Below are 13,648 nucleotides of genomic sequence, written 5' to 3'. Positions count from 1 at the left end.
AAGGCTGTATATTGTCACCTTGCTTATTTAGCTTAAATGCAGAGTACATCATGAGAAAGTCTGGGCTGGAAGAAGCACAAGCTGGAATCAAAATTGCCAGGAGAAATATCAATAACGTCAGATATGCAGATGATACCACTCTTATGGCAGAGAGTGAAGAGGAACTAAAAAGCCTCTTGATGAAAGTGAAAGATGCAGCCATGAAATTAAAAGACGCTTACTCCTTGGAAGGAAAATTATGACCAACCTAGATAGCATATTAAAAAGCATAGACATTAGTCTGCCAACAACGGTCCATCTGGTCAAGGCTATGGTTTTTCCAGTGGTCATGTATGGATGTGAGAGTTAGACTATGAAGAAAGCTGAGCGCCGAAAAATTGATGCTTTTAAACTGTGGTGTTGGAGAAGACTCTTGAAAGTCCCTTGGACTGCAAGGAGATCTAACCAGTCCATCTTGAAGGAGATCAGTCCTGGGTGTTCCTTGGAAGGACTGATGCTGAAGCTGAAACTCCAATCCTTTGGCCACATCATGTGAAGTGTTCACTCATTGGAAAATACCCTGATGCTGGGAGGGATTGGGGGCAGGAGGAGAAGGGGACGACAGAGGATGAGATGGCTGGATGGCATCACCGACTCGATGGGCATGAGTTTGAGTAAACTCCGGGAGTTGGTGATGGACAGGGGGGCCTGGCATGCTGCGATCCATGGGGTCGCAAAGAGTTGGACACGACTGAGTGACTGAACTGAAAGTGGTTAATAGCTCACCATCATATTGCAGATTAGAGTTTTCTGAATTTGATTATATATTTGCTTTTACCAGCATGCTACGTATTTTCATGTTTTCACGTGACTAATCAACATTCTCTGATGTCTTCTTGAAGAATATTTTTTAACATTTCTAGTAAGCCGTATCAAATAGTAAATTCCCTTAAGTTTTGTTTGTCTGAAAAATCTTTATTTATCCTTCATTTCTGAAATGTAACTTTGCTGGATAAAGTATTCTTGCTTTTTTTTTTTTTTTTTTTCAATACTCTGAATATATGATTCTACACTCTCCTGGAATGTAAGATTTCTGCTGAGAAATCTGCTGATAGCCTAATGTGGTTCCTTTGTAGTTTATTTTTTTTATATTTTCCTTACTGATTTCAGTATTCTCTTTCAGTCTTTGGGTTTTGATCATTTTAATGTGAGATGTCTTGGAGAAGATTGGTTTGAATTGAAATAATGGGGCAATCTACTAGCTTCATGAACTTGGATTCATGAACTCTAATTCTTTCCCAGATTTGAGAAGTTCTCAGCTATCAATTCTTTAGATAAGCTTTCTGCCATCTTCTCCCTTACTTCTGTAATGCCAATGATTTGAATATTATCTCTTTTGATTATTTTCCATACCACAAATAGAATTCTTTTAACCATTTTTCTTTCTTTGTGTTTTCCTTTTTTCTCCTCTGTGTTATTTCAAAGTTCCTTTCCTCTATCTCACTGGCTCCTTCTTCTGTTTTGTATATGCTCTTGATGCTCTCTATTCCATTTTTCATTTTGTTCATTAAATACTTCAGTTACATATTTTGTTTTGTTCTTTTTTATAATTTGTAACCTTGTTAATTTCTCATTTTGATTACATGGTGTTTTCTGATTTCACTGGATACTTTTTCTGTGTTTTCTTATAGTTCACTGTTCCCTTTAAACAGCTATCTTGATTTTTTTTATCAGGCAAATCATAGATTTAGTTACTGGAAGATTGGCACAACAGTTTAATTAAGATACAGTATTAGTACTAATAGTAATCAGTACAATAAATAATACAATTAGCACAATAATACAATCAGTACAGTAGTTTAGTTACTGGAAGATTAGTACAGTAGTTGACATCATGTTTCTGTGATTTTATTTTATTTTAAACTCCCATTGTTGCTTTCACATTTGAAGTATCAATGACCCCTCTAAACTTTACTAACTGCCTTCAAGGTAGAAATACATTTTATCAGCTTTGCTATGGATTCTGCGGCTTTCTGAGACTTTATATGGATATATCTATTTTATGGTTGTTTCTCCCTCCAGAGGAAAATTCCTGAGTTTGTAGGTTTTCTCTTGATTCTATAATCCACTAGTCCAGCTGCTTATAGCCTCTCTTATTTTCATAAAGATAGTGCAACAGCTCAAATTTTGAGAATTCTCTCTTACCCACAGACCTTGGCCTGCATTCTCTGCATGTTCCCTAACCTTCTACCAGACTTTCCTCTTGCTGCCACTCTCAGAATTGCGCTCAGGGGAGCTGTCCACAGATTGATAGGAGGTATGGGTTTGGCACTGAGACTCCCCACAGGCCAGTTCAGGCTATTCATGGAAGAGATCTTTCTGATGGCTTGTGGGCAGGCTTTTTGATGGAGTCCAGAATGCAGTCAGCAGGAACTGTATCCTTTTCACACCCTCCAGACATCTTATTTGCTGCTCTACCTATCTGCTCCCTACCCCCAGTCATAGCACTCCCAATTTAGTACTCTGAAATCTGTGAGAAAGAAATGAATCTCTTCAATAGTTTGTGACACAGCTGGGAAAGCTGCATACTCACTTGCTAGCCCCCTTTCTCCATAGGTGAATTCATGGTCTATCATATTTAACCTTGTCACCTTGGCATAGGAGGAATGATGGCATGCTGTTCCTCTTACCTACTCATGTGAATCCAAATTTGTGTTTTGTGTGTATGAGTGTGTGTGTGACATGGAGTACTGGAAGTTCTCCGTAAACCTGGACTTACACACAGATTCTTCCAACCCCAGCGTCTGACCAAGTCAGCATTCTGCAAGTGTTCCCAGACTATGTCTCAGAGGTGCTGGTACTAGCTGACAGTCTCCTGTAGGGTCTATGGCCAAAACCAAAGTCTGTCTGCCTATTACCTAATAGATATATAGGTGGTTGAGACTCCTCTTGGGTACCTAGTCATATGGTGCTGGGTCTCCTAACTCTCATAGAGATACTTAATTTCATGGATAGATGTCAAAATTTTGTTGTTGAATGTAAGGATCTATAAAAACTAGGCATTACTGATGCATCTATAGTGTGGACATAAGTCTCCTGTCCAATGTGTTTTGATTCTCTGTGAATTCATACTCATAAAATCAGTCCTGCTCATCTTGCTTCCAATAGTGCTTATCTACAACTACCAGGAGCCCCTTCGCCTGTGTGACTGCACTTGTGAATGTAGTGTGTCAATTATTCACCTGCATGAGCACCATTCCCTATCAAAAATAGGTGATTTTATAATATTATAAGTACTCTTCCTATGTACTGCACTGACATTTAACTTTAAGTTTCTTTATCAGGAATTAAACAAAAAGATTTTGTGCTGAAATTATATTTTCATGGCGTAATACCTTAAATTACCAAGCATACATTCTTGAATGTTTCTAATACCATTCAAAATCCAGATTTAGAAGAGAATTTAATGTCAGAAACCTTGAAACTAGGTGGTTCTTCTGTCATATATTTGCTATAACATTCATTATCTATATGTTGAATTCTCTTAAAATTATTATAAAATAAAAAATGAAAGTATAGATATAGAAATTTCAGAACATAGTCTATTCACCCAAGCCATTATTTGAAAGTTGTCAGTTCACTTCTCAGAAGGTCAACCAACAGTCACAATAGGATACTAATCTTGAATTCAAGTTCACAGAGCAGTTGTGACATATATAAGAAGAATTATTAAATACAGGTTGTAAATTTGTGACAAAGACCCAGATTGGGCCTAGTTTGCATCTCTTACAAGAGTTTAAAATAGGTCAGTCAACCCTGTCTGATAAGCAAATGATGGGATTCAGATAATTCTTAAAAGTAAAATCTATAGGAAGAATCTTAATTATAAGAATAAATTCTACTTGACAGAACACAACTGTTCACATACACTTTCCCAGTGGAACGGGGTGGGGGGGGAGGGTTTGGTTTTGATAGTACTAGATTTCCTTTATTTTCATTTACTGTCACTCAGGTTCTTGGTGAGTTAGATCACGGATGTGAAATATTTAAATAAGCATGTTAAAATCTACTTTAATAAATCTATGAGATACCTGAGCATAACCAAGCACATCAGAAAAAAAAAAGTCATTACTATTCCATAGCTGTGAAACCTTCTAAGGTCCAAGGCCAAAAAACACAAGTGAAACTAGGAAGCATAGTAGTATTGACTACAGAAGAAGAGATAGTGATACCAGCCAGTGATGGTAAAAGCATGAATAGCAAAAGTTTTCAACATAGTTTGTAATACTTGATGGTATTGATAATACCTGACAATATGGACTGAGGTCACTTTGGAAGAAGAAAGTGAAAGTGGCTCAGTCATGCCTGACTCTTTGTGACCCCCTAGACCATAGTCCATGGAATTCTCCAGGGCAGAATACTGGGGTGGGTAGCCTTTCCCTTCGCCAAGGGATCTTCCCAACCCAGAGATTGAACCCAGTCTCCTGCATTGCAGGCAGATTAAGTCCACACTTAATATATAATATATAATAATAATATATAATAATAATAATATATAATATATAATCTATAATATATAAAAGCTTTCCCCTGAAGATTTGTTGCTGAAAATAGCAAAGAGAGATAAGTATCATTGCTAGGCATGAAACAAGGCATATTTATGAATATGTGTGACATTCTATATCTGGCTATTTAATTGGCATAGCAATCCCTACATCAGTTTTTATTGTTGTTCAGTCGCTAAGCTCTGTTTGACTCTTTGACACCCCATGAACTGCAGAACGCCAGGTTTCCCTTTCCTTCACTATCTCCCTGAAAGTGAAAGTCACTCAGTCATGTCTGACACTCTGTGACCATGTGGACTATACAGTCCATGGAATTCTCCAGGCCAGAGTACTGGAGTGGGTAGCCTTTCCCTCACTCCAGGGGATCTTCCCTGGATCTTGCCTTCAATTTTTCCTAGCATCAAGGTCTTTTCCAATGAGTAAGTTCTTTGCACAGTAGGTGAGGGTAAATATCAGGGTGATGTCGTCAACTTCTGTCAAAGGAACTTTGTGGGCTGATGAAAAAGTAGAACTGTGTATTTTTATATACTTCTTGAAAAGTTGAATATTGGTATCATCTAAATTGAATTACTTTTACCTTGTACTCAGTAGCATTTATGTATCTAGTCAGCACTCTTTGCCTCTGTGAACATTTGCTTTGAAATTGGCTCCATTAGTTCACTTTATTAATATCTATTAAATTTCAGTACTGTGTGAAGACCAGTGTGAAGACCTATCCATGTTTAAGATAGTTCTTTCTCTCGGAGAATTTTCAATTAGGAAAAAAAAAAAAGGTATATAAAATTAGCAATTTGTGTCTTCTAATAGGATGCAGTGGAAGTTTATCTTCTATACTTAGAATATTTTACATAATAAGAACCAATAATTAATTAAATTCAATAAATATTAAATAATCCTCTATTACATACTGTACACTATTAGGTACTTAGTGTACAACAGTGAAGGAAATAGACAAATATCCCTGTTGTATGGAGCTCACAGTCTAGTTAGGAGACATATAAAATCCAACACATGAACAAATGATTAAAATGAATGAAGAAATGCTATTCCATGCTATATTGAAAAGTAGCACTGCTCTGAAGTAAACTTAAGTTATAATTGCTCATAGGGATATATGGGTTGGGAAAGAGATTTTTGTTTCATTTTCAATTGGGTGATTAGTAAAGGTACCTCTGAGAGGTTAAAACTTAAGTAAAAACATGAAAAAGGTTAGCTATAGTTATATTTGGAGACTTTTTTATTTTTTTGGTATCATAATGTTTAAGTGAAAAGCCTTGAAGCAAGGGCATACCATTCCAGTCAAAGGAACAGCAAAGAGCTCAGTTTATCTCAAACAGAATAATATAAAGGGAAACTAACAGCAGATAACTCAAGAAAGGTAAGGGGATTTGTAAGCCCTTGGGAAGGCTTTGGCTTATACTCTGAGAGAACTGAGAAGCCATTAGAGGCTTTGAGCAAATTAATGCCTTGAACTGACTTATAGCTTAACAGGATTACTCTTGCTGATGTGTACCAAGTGGAAAACAGAGAGGCAAGTGCAAAAGGAAAGACAACATAGAGAGCAACTACAACACCCTAGATAAGAGATGATCACGGCCTGAAACAGTGAGACAAAGATATGTACTCAGACTATTGAAATGTTCTGAAGATACAACTGACAGTACTCACAGATGTGTTGGTTATGGGATGTGAGTTGAGAGATGTCAAGGCAGTATCTCAGATATCAGCATTTAGCTGAGAGAAGGAAGATGTATCCACTTATATATTTTGACAAGATTGTGAAAAGATTAAAGTTGGAGACAAGAGCAGTAGGTCTGTGTGCACATCAAGTTACACATTTCAATAAAGTTTAACATAAAATATAGAATTAGTTATTATGACTGCAATGGAAATGTAAAAGGTATTGGAAACTCTAATACTAAATGATGATACTGAGAGAGAAAGAGAGAAAGCGAGAGAAGAGAAAGAAGAAAATAAAGTACTATAGCATTTAGAGACCAAGGATATAAGTTGAAACAATGAAGGGATAATCACTGAGGTAGGAAAAACAGGATTTTTTTTTTTCTTTTTTACTGAAGCCAAGTGAAGAAAGTGTTTCCATGAAAAGAAAAGGAATCTTTAAACAGTCTTTGGTACATTAATTTACTAAAAAAAATTCATAGATTCTAAGCATACCATTATATGTAATTAAATATTTATAAATAACATGTGCTACTCTAAAGATTGGGTATGCAAAAGAGTATGAACTGAAATTTTGTACAGTATAGCTAAAATAATACCTTGCTTAGAAAGAAATAGCAGCCCACTCCAGTATTCTTGCCTGGAAAATCCCATGTACAGAGGAGCCTGGTGGGCTACAGTCCATGGGCTCACAAAGAGTCGAACACGATTGAGTGACTAAACTTACACTGATTTTCTATTATTCATATTATTACCAACAGGGGTGAATTTAATCTTTCTTTTTCTCAATGAAAAAACAGCAAGTGTTTAAGCATTTTTACAGTTTATACTACATTCACAGAAATATATTAGAATCACAAATTTTAATGAAGTAAAATATGTAATTAAATCTTTTAAATTAACATATTAATTGCCCAATCTCTTTCTTTTTCTTCTACATTGTACTATACACTTATATGTCATGATTAGATCTATTTCCTATGGAGAAGTGGAATTATTATGCATGGGATTATCTTTTTAGTCTAAATTAGTGTGCACATGTTTATAAGTAAATGAAAAATCTCTATTTTCTCTTTTATTAATTCAGTCTTGCTATATAAATCAAAACTTGCAAGGAAAAGCAATAGCATTTTCTTTAAGGTTACAGTGAAAGTCTATATATGCTAGATAATACAATCTAAAGAATTTTCATAAATATATTTATGCAAAATACAAATTGCATAATGCAACATCATATAAAAAGATAAACTTGTATAGAAACACATTTTATGTGTTAGAGAAAGAGAAACCATATAAGATTCAGAAATATTTTTGTCTAAATGTTTATACATGTGTTTTCTAATTATGTAAATTATCTCCATAGAATTCCTTGAAAAGTTTTGAAATATATAAGTAATCTACAAGTCACAAGAGCATAGCATAGTCATGGAGCATAAGCTACCATTACTAAAGAGAACCCTTACAGTCCTAAGAAGTGAAAATGTCTACAGTCTTAAATTTCACCTTGAAAACAAATTTTATAAATATAAAAAATATTTTAAAAACCCATATATGAGATAAATAAATTTCCATCATTTTGATTAAATAAAAAAATTGAAAAAATAGCCCCATAGATAATTTTCTGCATCATGCTATTGCTAATTAGTAGATTTTAGGTGGGAGAATATAGGTTTGCATTTTCTATCTAATTCACAAGTAGGAAAAAATGTATATATAAAATGCATATATAATTTGTATGTCATCTAGAAACAAATGCTTTCTGAATTCACATTTTAAGCTGATGGTAGAGTATTTCATGGAGGTTTATGTAGAGAGCTCACAGGAAAATTGATTTTTCCTTAATCATACCAACTGTTGCCAATCTCAAGTAATTCCAGGAGGGATTTTCTCTCATATACGCAACAGCTGCACAATGACTCTGATGAACCCTCAGAATGGGGGATGTGTGCCCGAGATTTCCATTTCCTACTTAAAAATCAACTGACCAGGACCTAAGTGAGTACATGCTGTTGTAACCAAATGCCCAATATCATTTGCCTCTAAGTTTCATTATCCAGTATCCTTTGAAATATTATTTATAACACTATCTTGTATTCTTTATGTGTAAATTCTGAAAGCAAGAGAAGACAGTTTATTTCTTTGTATGCTTCTTAAGTAATACAAAGTATTGCATTATAAACACAAAGCAATGTACTCCTTATTTATAATGTATCATTCTACAAATCATTATGAAAAGTAATCTTATATTGGTGCAAACTAGTACAGTCACTATGGAGAGCAGTGTGGAGATTCCTTAAAAAAGTGGAAATAGAACTGCCATATGACCCAGCAATCCCACTACTGGGCATACACACCGAGGAAACCAGAATTGAAAGAGACATGTGTACCACGATGTTCATTGCAGTGCTATTTACGATAGCCAGGAGATGGAAGCAACTTAGATGTCCATCAGCAGACAAATAGATAAGAAATCTGTAGCACATATACACAATGGAATATTACTCAGCTATTAAAAAGAATGCATTTGAATCAGTTCTAATGAGATGGATGAAATTGGAGCCTATTATACAGAGCGAAGTAAGTCAGAAAAAAAACACCAATACATTATATTAACGCATATATATGGAATTTAGAAAGATGGTAACAATGACCCTATATGCGAGACAGCAAAAGAGACACAGATATAAAGAACAGACTTTTGGACTCTGTGGGAGAAGGTGAGGGTGGGATGACTTGTGGTGGGATGAATAGCACTGAAACATGTATATTATATGTGAAATAGATCACCACTCCAGGTTTGATGCATGAGATAGGGTGATCAGGGCTGGTGCACTGAATGACCCTGACGGATGGGATGGGGTGGGAGGTGCGAGGGAGGGCCAGGATGTACACCCATGGGAGGGTACATGTACACCCATGGCTGATTCATGTGAATGTATGGCAAAAACCACCACAATATTGTGAAGTAATTAGCCTCCAATTAAAATAAAAATAAATAAAAAAAATAAAAACTTACCGTCAGGGCTTCCCTGATAGTTCAGTTGGTAAAGAATCTGCCTGTAATGCAGATGAACCCTGTTTCATTCCCGGGTCAAGAACATCCACTGGAGAAGGGGTAGCCTACCCGCTCCAGTATTCTTGGGCTTCCTTTCTGACTCAGCTGGTAAAGAATCCGCTTGCAATGCGGAAGACCTGGGTTCGATCCCGGGTTGGGAAGATCCCTTGGAGAAGGGAAAGGCTACCCACTCCAGTATTCTGGCCTGGAGAATTTCATGCACTGTATAGTCCATGGGGACCCAAGGAGTTGGGCACGACTGAGTGACTTTCACTTTCAATTTCACTAAATAGTAAAAGGAACCCAGAGTGTTTATATAACTCTACTCTCAAACTTGGTCTTTGTGGAAAAACATAATATAATTGAACATTATATTAAACATAATAATACTTTATTTGTAATTTTAATACTGTGGTTAATATCTTGATTACAATCTTTTCTGGTATAGCCTTAAATTAGGATTTCATCATACATCATATTTATAAATTTATTTATTTTGTGATAGCTCAGTTGGTAAGGAATCCGACTTCAGTGCAGGAGACCCTGGTTCCATTCATGGGTTGGGAAGATCCACTGGAAAAAGGATAGGCCACCCACTCCAGTATTCTTGGGCTTTCCTTGCGGCCCAGCTGGTAAAGAATCTGTCTGCAATGTGGAAGACCTGGGTTCAATCCCTGGGTTGGGAAGATCCCCTGGAATAAGGAAAGGCTACCCACCCCAATATTTTGGCCTTGAGAATTCCATGGACTACAGTTAATGGGATCACAAAGAGAGTCAGACGTGACTGAGTGCCTTTCACTTTCGTGCAAAAAATAATTTTTGATGACTAAAGAGTATTTAGAGAGATATGCTTAACAAACAGTCCAGTAGGGAACATGTATTTGCTAAATCAGAACAAATATTGACTGCAAACTCTCTGTATCCTTGATTCAGCCAGACACCTGAATATCATTAAGCATGTATTGCATAGTATGAATATTTAGAAATCAATTTTAACCACTTTTGCTAGTTTTTTGGTGGTGGTGGTGGTGGTTTGTATTTTTTTTTTAACAGTAAAAATAATGCAGAATAATGTTTCAGAAAACTGATTTATCATTAATAAGATATGGATATTGTTTGTATATATGACCAAATGATACAATTTAAACAAATAATTTAATGTGTATTTTTGTAGTTTTAATCATCTTGTTTGTAAAATGGAGCTAAAAACTGAAAACATCACAAGAACACTCTACAAAATGACATAGTCTTATATGTTAGCCTGGTGCCAATGTCATACTTGATAAGGAATTGGATATTTTCATTCTAAGACCAAGGACAGGTCAATAATGACCTTTTCAACTTCATATAGTGAGTTCTAGTTAGTGCAATAACAAAATAAAAAGAAATAAGATGTATACAGTTTAGAAGGAAGAAATAAACTGTCTTTAAACTCAAGATGGTCTACATAAGATAATCCCAAGGAATCAAAAAATAAACTCCTGGCACACAAGCAAATATAGATTGCAGGATACAAATCATCCTCTTCTCCTTCCCTCAGTCTTTCCCAGCATCAGGATCTTTTCCAATGAGTTGGCTCTTCACATCACGTGGCTAAAGTATTGGAGTTTCAACTTCAGCATCAGTCCTTCCAGAGAATATTTAGGGTTAGGTTTCTTCAGGATTGGCTGTTTTGATCTCCCTGTAGTCCAAGGGACTCTCAAGAGCCTTCTCCAGCACCACAATCCAAAAGCAACAGTTCTTGGGTGCTCAGCTTACTTTGTGATCCAACTCTCACATCCATATATGACTACTGGAAAAACCATAGCTTGGACTAGATGGACCTTTGTTGACAAAGTATTGTTTCTACTTTAATACGCTGTCTAGTTTGGTTGTAGCTTTTCTTCCAAGGAGCAAGCATCTTTTAATTTCATGGCTGTAGTCACCATCTGTAGTGATTTTGGAGCCCAAAAACGTAAAGTCTTTCACTGTTTTCATTGTTTCCTCATCTATTTGCCATGAAGTGATAAATGATCTTAGTTTTCTGAACGTTGAGTTTTAAGCCAACTTTTTCACACTCCTCTTTCAACTTTATCAAGATGCTCTTTAGTTCTCCTTCACTTTCTGCCATTAGGGTGGTGTCATCTGCATATCTGAGGTTCTTGACATTTCTCCCATAAATTTTGATTCTAGCTGGTGATTCACCTAGCCTGGACTTTCACATGATGTACTCTGTATATAAGTTAGACAAGCAGGGTGATTATATACAGCCTTGACATACTCTTTTCTCAATTTTGAATCAATCCATTGTTCCATATCAGTTTGTAACTGTTGCTTCTTGACCTTCACACAGGTTTCTCAGGAGACAGGTAAGGTGGTCTGGCATTTCCTTCTCTTAAAGAATTTTCCACAGTTTGTCGTGATCCACACAGTCAAAATCTCTGGAATTCTGAAAGCAGACTTATGGAGCTTATTCTTGATTACCTCAAGAAAGATGTGTTAGGGCCGACTTTTTTTTTTTTTTTAAGTGGTACATAGGACTCTAAACTTTCAACATATTTCACTAACTCTTAAGCCACGGAGTATTTTTTTTTTTAATGCAAACTTTTAATGAAGCTTTGAAAGTGTTAGTTGCTCAGCCATTTCCAACTCTTTGCCACAACAGGGACTATACCCCTCCAGGTTCCTCTGTCCATGGAGTTCTCCAGGCAAGAGTACTGGATGGGGAAATCATTCCCTTCTTCAGGGGATCTTCCCAAACCAGGAATTGAACCTCGATTTTTTTTTTGTTTGTTTGTTTTTCCATTGCAGGCAGACTCTTAACCATCTGAGTCACTATCTCAATTTTTAATGAACTAATCATTACATTTGTTTACAATTTGCTTGTCTATTACATTAAAAATTGTATTCAGAGTCAAGCAAACATACAGACTTCCCTGGTTGTCTCATGGTTAAGAATCCACCTGACAATGCAGGGGGTATGGGTTTGATCCCTGGTCCAGGAAGATCCCACATGCATCAGGGCAACGAAGTTTATGCACCACAATTATTGAGTGCACACTCTAGAGTGTGCAGCTACTAAAGCCTGTGTGCTCTGGAGACCATGCTCGGCAACAGAAGAAGCCACCAGAATGAGAATCCCATGCACTACAGCAAAGAGTATCCCTCATTCGCTGTAACTAGAGAAAGCCCTCGAGCAGCAACAAAGACCCAGGGCAACCAAAAATAAACAAAATGAAACTAAAAAGTTGAACAAAGAACAAGACAACTGTAAATGTAATCTGTGTAGATTTGTTATGATCAACGTATCACCTCACAGTTACCATTGTGTGTGCATGGGGAAGGGATGAGAACACTTGAGATTTACTGTCTTAGCAAATTTTGAGTCTACAATATGTTGTTATTAGTTATAGTTACTGCAACTAGAAATTATTTCCAGAACTTCTTCATCTATAGTGGAAAGCATGTATTGTTTGGCCAGTATTTTCCATTTCTATCAAGCTCCAGCACCTAATAACACCATTCTTTCTGCTACTATTAGTTTGATATTTTTAGATTTTGCATATAAGTAAGACCATGCACTATGTGCCCGTAAAATTTCTCTTAATGCAATGTTCTTCACGTTTATCCATGTTGCTATAAGCAGCAGGATTCCTCTTATTTTTTAATATTGAAAATACTCTACTGTGAATGTACACCCCGTTTTCCTTACCCATTCATTTTTTAAAAGGCAATTCAGTTGTTTCCATATCTTGGTTACTATGAATAATTTTGCAGTGAACGTGAGGGTGCAGATATGTGTTCAACTATATTTTTTCATAGTGATGTTTGAGTCACTTACTGACCAGAGCTAATGACAGGCAGTAATAATCTCTATTTCCAAGTACCATATTTGGTGAATAGCTGGAGGAGGAAGAGGAGAAAGAGACGATACAGAGAGAGAGGATGAAAAATGGGCATGTTTAGCAATAAAGAGCCAAAAAGAGATATAGTTTAGAATTTTTTCTTTCTTTAAACCAATTAAAATTATCATAAATATGTCTTGTTAAATATATTATAAAAATGACTTCTAGCTGAAACACAATTTATCTCTGGAATGTCTGCAGCAGCCAATTACCAGGCAGAGTGTGCATACTCACTCTGGATAATCCTCTATTTCACCAGAGGTTGATTATGAGGGTCAAAATAGAGAATTATTTCTTCAGGTTATACTTGATTTCTCAAAATCCCTTTGTTCCACATTACACTTCATCTTCTTTATTTATTTTCCATTCTTGGCATTAGGCATTCCCTGGATATTCATTATGCCACTAAGAAAAATGAATATAATTGATAAATGAACTACAGCTAGCAGCTGCTTTCTTTCCATCTATCAGCTTGATTCTCTACT

Source organism: Odocoileus virginianus, chromosome 2, assembly GCF_023699985.2.
Source record: "Odocoileus virginianus isolate 20LAN1187 ecotype Illinois chromosome 2, Ovbor_1.2, whole genome shotgun sequence".
Taxonomy (NCBI): domain Eukaryota; kingdom Metazoa; phylum Chordata; class Mammalia; order Artiodactyla; family Cervidae; genus Odocoileus; species Odocoileus virginianus.
This window is presented reverse-complemented; position numbering follows the sequence as displayed.